Source organism: Brachionichthys hirsutus, chromosome 17, assembly GCF_040956055.1.
Source record: "Brachionichthys hirsutus isolate HB-005 chromosome 17, CSIRO-AGI_Bhir_v1, whole genome shotgun sequence".
Lineage (NCBI taxonomy): Eukaryota > Metazoa > Chordata > Actinopteri > Lophiiformes > Brachionichthyidae > Brachionichthys > Brachionichthys hirsutus.
In genome coordinates, this window is record NC_090913.1 from 3,237,874 (window position 1) to 3,246,226 (window position 8,353).

Below are 8,353 nucleotides of genomic sequence, written 5' to 3' on the forward strand. Positions count from 1 at the left end.
GATGCCCGTTTTAGCTAATGTAACAAAATAAATAAAATAAAAAAGCTGAATGAAACCCTCCAGCAGAAACACTTATTTACTTGTGTGCGTAACGATGCTACAGCTTTCCCTCCCCAAGATGCGCACAAAGTCCGACGTCAACCTTCCTCCCACACGTGCATGTCTTGCGTTCTCCTCCAGTCCGCCTTGTGAACAGCATCTGCCTTCCTCGACATTTAAATGCTTTAACTTGCGCGAAGGTCAGTGCGCTCGACCGGAGCAGGCGGGGCGTTCGGGCTGAAGCCAATTTGAAACTGAATACTTATCAAAACATTTTTGCCTGCTCCTCTTTGCTTACAAGAAGTTGATGAATTCAATCAAACCGTAAGGAGATAAGTGAAAACCGGTCTAGGGCATGTGCTCTCTAAGAACATGCAAAATATCTGATATCAGCGTGTCTTTTTTAATGTTTTTAACCAGGTATTTATTCGGGATCTCACACACACATTGATCTCATTAACACACTTGTCATATTATGAATCTTTATCCCTGTAAACTGCGGCATACTTGATTTTCTATAAGCAGAATGTCCGCATGGAAAAAATTCCCTGGCATGTACTTGAGAAAATCTACAGTTACATTAACTTAGTCCCTGACTGTGGGTTAAAGGTTGTTTGGTGGTCCCTCAGGACAGACCTTAATGTACTTTTTCATCCTACATATGTAAGTAATACGTGTTCCATGTGAACACATGACACAAACTGGTTTTCACAAAACATCTAAAGTCTTTGCCTTGGATACAAATGCTCTCTCGCTTGCAATCATTCTTCCATAACTATTCACAACCCCAGGTTTGATTTTCTGCAGCCCTGCCTGCTACCTTCACAGCAGGATTTCATACACTACATCATGTAATTATATCATAATTCGTCTTTGTGACAGCAACGCCGCAGGGTTTCATTCAAGGGGACGTGGCTGTTACGCAGTCGTCTGATAGGGAAGGGAAGGAATGAACATGGGGCACTTTGAACTCTGCCTGTCATGAACCAACTTTAAACTTGATCAATTGCGTCGCCTCCTTTCTTTGTCCGACAAAGATGAAAATGACTGTGAAGAGAGATTTGAGGGCACTGTTTTGTGTCGAAAGCCACACACTCTCCTGTCTAAAAAGATTTTGAAATAAGAATTTATCCCAGCGATGTCACATTTTGTTGAAATGTTTTACATTTCTATCATGACTTTGAGATGAAAGAACTGCTATCTTAACTGCAATGACGCCAATAACCTTCATATATTCCCAATTGTTCTTGTGCGTACAGATAAAATGAACAACAAAAGTAGTTTTGATTAAAAAAATAAATAAATACTGTTTCTGCAAAAGCTGCAAAAAAACAGGTGGATTATAAATCAGAAGAACCGCTGATGTCAAGCCCCAAAAGCCATATTATAAAACCTAATGAGTCAAAACACTTTCTAAATGGGGGCCCGTGATCCCTCTCCTTAAACATTATGGGAAACTTTTGTTCTCGTCACACAGGACAGCTGTACAAAAGCATGATGTATAATTATGAGAGCTTGGTCAGTTTGTTCAAGTTGTAAATCAGTCATTTTCAGCCAATTCAGGGATTTAGAGGGCGAAAATGGACCCGCCTTATTAGTTCCAGCGGGATCGTGCAACAAGTGATTTTGCCACCTGGAACAATTCTGCTTTGTTCTTTCACATTTCACCCCAACGAAGGACTGATCACACATCCAGATATCAAATCCGCATGCATGATAAGTAAAGAGATTGAGTTTTATGAAGGCCACACAGGCAATGATTAGAGTCTCGACTGTCTGAAGCCACAGATTCATTCTGTCACGAGTCATTTAAAGAAAATGTGATTAGGAAGAGGAAACCTCCATGCGTTTAAACCCCACTCTAAGCTTCATGTGTGTAGCAGAAGTCACAATGTTCTAGAGTCATTCCAGTTCAGTTCTATAGCATGCATTCAACTTGGATGAATGTATTTCACTGACTGGTCTGGGATATCAGTCAATTCCTTCATCAAACAGGCCGCTGAGTGTTACGACACTATTTCATTTTTGCAATAAGCCTATTATTACCTCCGCCCAGGAGGTTATGTTTTCGCCGGCATTGGTTTGTTTGTCTGTTAGCAACAAAACGCTAAAAGTTACAGACGGAGCTTTATGAAATGTTCAGGAAATGCTGGGAATGTTACCAGGAACAGATCTTTAAATTTAGGCAATGATCCAAAAGAGATCTTGGAGTCTGCAGGATTGCTTTAAAATTTTCACTAACATTGCGGTCAATTGAGCTTTAAAATGTGTTCCTCAATATCTTTGTTGATTCTTGATGTTTCTAGAATTTGACACAATCGTGTAAAATGGGGATCTCCATCTTACCACTGAATTGTAACTGCATGGATCGGATCTGGATTGCGGATATTATCTGGATTTTTCTGCACTACTGAGTGAATTAGAGCGACGAAGTGGCATTTGTACTGATGCAGCGGAATCTTGAGTTCATGGTACTTTTACTGAGTTTTGCAGGATCTAGAACTGTGTTGTTAAAAGAAGAGACAGGATGCTGTGTGAAATATACTTATTTTGCCTTATTGCATTGAGTTTGACACTTGATGAGGAATTTTCTGAATCCATCCATGAATTAGTCCACAAAGTCGGAGTCTGAATGGTCTCCCTGCTCCGGGTGCTTCCTCCCACATGCCGTACAGGCGAATGTGCTAGTCTGCCTGCCTGCGGGTGTAAACGTGAGCACGAACGCTTCTGTTGGCTTTGTGTGGTGAACTTGTTCAGATTGGAAAAGATGTCCGTCTTGCCCACTGTCGGCTGAAACGTCAGCTCCAAGTCTCCCGCAACGCGTCAACAACGCTTGTCGTAGAAAATTGATTGAGAGAACACAACAATTTTAATTATTAAATACATAAACTATTTTGTCGCTTTAGTTTCAACGTCATGAACGAAAGCTCAAGATGGCCCAGTTGGAGAGGATGAGCTCAACCTTTAGGAATGTCCACACACTCATCACTTCAGGTCTCCAGACTTCATGCGAAGGTGAGCTAACTGGTTGGTGGATGGAGCAAGGAGAATGGCAAATAGTGCACTTCCAAAAAAATGCTGAGCTATAATCCTTTCATCAAATCTTCTTGCGTGCATGATTCTTGAATACAGTATCTGCTATGCAGTCTTTCCTACCTCAAAAAACATGACTGAGAACATTTGGTCCAGTAATGGTACAGTCCATTCATCTCTTTGATTTCATCTCCGCCTGCAGCAGCCACTTACAATTTAGAAGCAACTCTGTCTCTGCAAATGTGAATGGCAGTTGGTTAAAGTAACCTGTCAGGCAGTTTTGGCTAAAACTCTCCAGACTGTACATGAAAGCTTTCTCCGAAACATGATCAAAAGCGATCATTTTTTATTCTAATTTTTTACATACCTCACTGTCTGCTTCCTCACTCCTGAGATTCTCTCATGACCTGCTTTTTTTTTTGGCCTCTTAATGAGTTTGAGAAGAGTTGACATGGTTCCAAGTTTTTGCCCCGGACCCCAATTCTTTTCTTGCCTTTTCCTCTTCTTCTCCCAAACGCTGCTTTTCTCATTTGGATCACAGTTTGCTAGCTACAGCAAGGTTCTGGTATCAGCGAGTAAGGTACAAAAACAGCAATCACTAAAACGCTTTGAAAAATAAATCACAGAGAGGAGCTTTTTTGGCAAATCTGCACGTAGGTTATTCTTAGAAAAGCAGTGACTGAATGTCTGAAAAAGCCCTTGAGCAGACTACTATTCAGCAAGATGTATTATTCCTCCGAGCTAATGTGAGACGTAAAAATCTCGCACAAGTCGGAGCCAATGGAAAGGTATACACCATGGTGGAAGAGAAAAAGCAGAGCCGGAGAGGAAGACAGACGGAGAGTGAGTGTGTTTGGATGGAAAGAATATGTGGGATGTTATGATTGTCAGTGTCATCTGGTAGTCGTGAGTCTCTCCCACTCCCAGTCGCCACAAAAAACCAGCAGCGTACCTCAAACTGGTTCACAAATTCACCATCACTGAATGCTGGTCGTCGCGATCTGCAGAACGGGACAGGTGTGAATGCTGGTAATGGGCAGCAGCGCTTAAATCCTTTAATGACGTATCTAAATTCAGATAAATATTGGAATGATAGTGATGCAGTGATCAATTCAAAACGATAAAATAAATAGAACCTTCTGGAAATGGACTTTAGATTTGGATTCAATTTCTTGACTCATCTCATTTGCAGACTTGTGTGACTGCATTGAAGTTTAATTTAAACCCCATTGCCATTTACAATTATAGATTACACACTCCCTTTTGCTGCAGGTTAATAAGAACAATAGAGGCTCTTCACTATATTAAAGAGTAATTATCATTAATAACTGCTGACTTGGTGTTTATTACCATTTATTAAGGACTTTAGTCACTTTCCACCTGCCCAAAAACATGTCAAGTCAAACCAGAATTCCCATGCTGTATTAATACTTTAAATTTACTTTTATAATCAGCTTAAATAATTTACTGTTTATTGTGTACGGACCAATTAAGCTCTTAATTTAGATTTCGACAGAAGACAGATATAACAAATCTCCACAGATCAGGGTGGAACAAAATCAATATCCTAATATTTTGCATTTTTACTAACCAGACATGAATTGCAATTAAATTGCCATTAAAATGGGCAGTTGTGTCTACATTTAAATCACACAGTGATGATTTGGGAAATGCATTGCTTGCGTGCGTGAGTGTGTATGTGATGGAGCCACGATGCCAGCGCCTGAGAAAACCGTTACTGTGAGAAAATTTGGAAAATCAAGTCAGCGTTCCCACCGCTGAATGACGTCTGAGGTACTTACTGGTGTTTGAGCGGACTGGGAGCACGAATAACTTTGACTGGACAAAACGACCGTCTGGTAAGGACCCCGGTGTGTAGAAGTGATTAGGGGACCTGAAAAGTGTTTGCGTGACGACTCTTGAGTGGTGATCCTCAGACTTTCTGCTGAAGCCTTTAACAACTGCTATATATATATAGAACTGTATAACAGTTCTTTCTGGCCGTTCCACTTGGGATGCTTGTTTTTTAGGCATCGAACCCACGATTCAACCATCGAGTGAGTCTTAGATTGCTCATTTGGTCTCACCAGATCAGATGAAAATGAAAGTAATGAAGACAAACTACGGCATTGACATCTGTTTCCTGCTCGGAAAGGCGTGTGGAGAAGGAGGCAGAAGGCTGCAAAGTTGTCGTTGGCGCTGTCGCAGTGTTCCCTGGATGTTTCCCCAGTGTTCCAACTCGTAACCCCCCCCCCCCTCTTTGAATGGAGTCTGATTTACTGTCTTGTAAACACATAGGAAGTAGCATTGAAAACGGTTTAACAAAGTCAATAAAAGCAGACATCATTCCTGGTATCAGGAGGTGGTGAGAGGGGGGTAGGAGGAGAGGGAGGTCTGGGGTGGCTGAGGGCAGGTATCCTCCCCTACCCCTCCGATTTTCTCCCTTGCTCCTCCATCTCCATATTTTCTCCTTGTCTGTCATATCTGCCTCTTCTGGTCCTTCTCTTTCTCGGCTGAGTTTTTCTCTACCCCTGTTTTCATATCATCTTTCCCCCTCCTCACCCCCTTCTGTCCTCCCTTCTCTTGCTCCCGCTCAATTTTTTTTTTTTTTTCGTGCGCTGCACAGTGGACAGCCAGAGAAATGGCTTTAACAGACCTACCTGCAGGGCTGCTTAGGGCAGCTCTTTCATCTGGCCTCTAGAGAAAGAAGCCCCCGGGCCTGAAACAGCTGTGTAGACCTGGGATTGAGAGGACCATGAAATATGCAGAGAAAAAAGGCCCCAAATTCAATGGTCCTCCGGGAACTGTTCCTCCCCATGCCTCCTTCCCTCGTTCTCTCTGCCTTTATCAGTCTCACTTTTTCTTAGTCATTCTCGTTGCACATTATCTCTAAAAGACTTTCCAATTTTTCCATGTTCTTCTCTCCATAAAGTTTTCTTGCTGTTATAGTTTCAAACTGCATGAAAAGTGAGCTCCTGGGCATCTGTGAATGTAGATGATAGACTGATGGAGGCCCGCTGGGCAAAACTCAAGGAGGGAGGGCTCTCCCTCCCTGATTTTAAAGTGATCTGACAAAAAGTCAAGTGTGGCTGCGTTGGCCAATCAATAATTTGAATGTGCCGAGGTACAGCGATGAGATGTTGACGATCCGGTGTTGTTCCTTCCATTCGTCCACCGTCATCTCTTCATGTCGCAGAATGAGAACTCACAGCTTCACGCTGCAAGGACCTCCTGTAGATATCGATGTGAGTGATAGCAACATTTATCTTTGCCTTAGCCCAACAGCATGAGGTTAGATTATCATTTAGCATAGCATCAAATAAAAACATCATTGATGCAGGAGTCAGGCCGGTTAATATTGCCTTTGTAATTTCATTTTCTACTGTTGCACCGCTGACAAATCCTCCTGAGTTTGAGTAGACTGTAGAATCTAAAAATGTAGTTTCAGCTTCTAAAGAAGTAAGAAAGAGGATCTGGAGGTTTGGAGCCGAACGTAATGTCCCTCGTGGATGATCACGCTCGGTCCACTCTGTGGTGAGATCACCATCCCGGTTTTAAGATTCCACACAGAGGTGGGATAGAACTTTTTTTTTTTTTAAATAAAGAGCAATTGGTGACAATCCCTATCCATATCATCCCCGTGGACGCTGCTCAATAACTTCTCTATTTCATAACCGCTTCATTTTGCGCCTCTTGATGCCGTTCTATGCACACTGGTTGGTGTGTTTGTGTTGGACAGTGTTTTGCTTGCTGGAAAGTATCAGTGCAGTGACATGATTTCATGATTGTGTTAGATTGCTATAAGTGTGCACTTACGGCTATTTTAAATTTCAGGCCTCCTGCGTATGTAGGGTAGTGATGTAATGTAATGTGCATTATTACTTTCTGTGCATTCTTCATTTTCAATCTGACTTTAAATGCAAATAAGCCAGCAGTTGATTTTAGGGCAACAACATTTTAGAAAAAAAAAAAAAGATGAATTAATATACATAAGCAAAATTCAGCGCCTTCATGCAACCGTCCCAGCAGGGAACGGGGAAGTCCACCCCACTCTGTTGTGTGAAAACATCCACTGGACTTGTGCCATAAAGAGTCTGATCGCACGTTTTCCATTCCTGTATTGAAATGTGTTTTAAAGGCCACTTAACAGAGGAGGTTTTTATAGCATCATAACACTTATGGATTACTAGTTAAGTACTCCAGCAGCTCTGTGTTCCCCTTGCGTTTAAAGCCAACTTTAGAAGATGTGAAAAACTGACCTGTGAATCACCTGGACTTTCTCCCTCCCTCCCTCCCTCCCCAGTCTCTCTCCCCAAGAGAATCAGCACAGAGAAAGGATGAAGGAATGAGAAATATGGGTTGGAGGGCAACTGGTTAACACAAGGGGCTAAGTGTGGTGAGTAACAGAGTGAGAAAGCAGAGAAGGAAAGTCCACTTGAAAGTGGAGGGGATGAGTGTGGAGTGGACCGGGCTGGTGTTGAGTGCTGTTGTGTTTGTTTAGTCCCCTTCAAAGGCGAGCTTAATTATTTTACCATGCTGTGTCTGCAGACTGCAGGATTCGCTGTCAGCCCCTATCTCCTCTGTCCAGCTGAGATCTTAACCCTTGAAAAGCTGCATTCATTAAGCATTTAATTCAAAAGAGTAAGAATATGAGACATGAGATCAGCTCCGACAGCAAGATTTACTTTTATTCTTGCTTTAGTATTTATGTATTTATTTATCGCTGACATCCACTTTTGGGTGATAAACTGTCTTCTATTGCCAAACATGCACACATATAATATCCAAAGGAAAAGTATCTTCACACGGATGGATCCGGTTTTATTTATTGAGAACATACATGCATTTACAAACAAATAAATAGTTCACACAAAAACTCCATGACGTGGAAAACAAAAATAGAATAATACAGAAAGGAAGAAATCAAAGAGGCGGGTGGGAGGAAATGATTCCTTTTTCAATAAGGTTTTGTACAGGTTTTGTTACTTTTTATAGTTAAGATTTTAGTTTTTAGTGTTATTAATTAGTATTTTGATTAGATTAACATTTATTGACATTGTTTAACACAAGTATAGGAAAATGAAAATATCTGTTGTATTTGTTGAATTCATATTGACGTATAAAATTCAGAGGGAAAAGTGTTAAACTGAAGTAAAAATTTCTGTTTGTGGACATTACCATGTACAATAGTTCATCTTTTTCAGATAAGAGTGCAAAACAATTGCCCTGGAAACAGGTCCGTAATGATGTCATTATGTAGACGTGAACCACTCGTGCACGG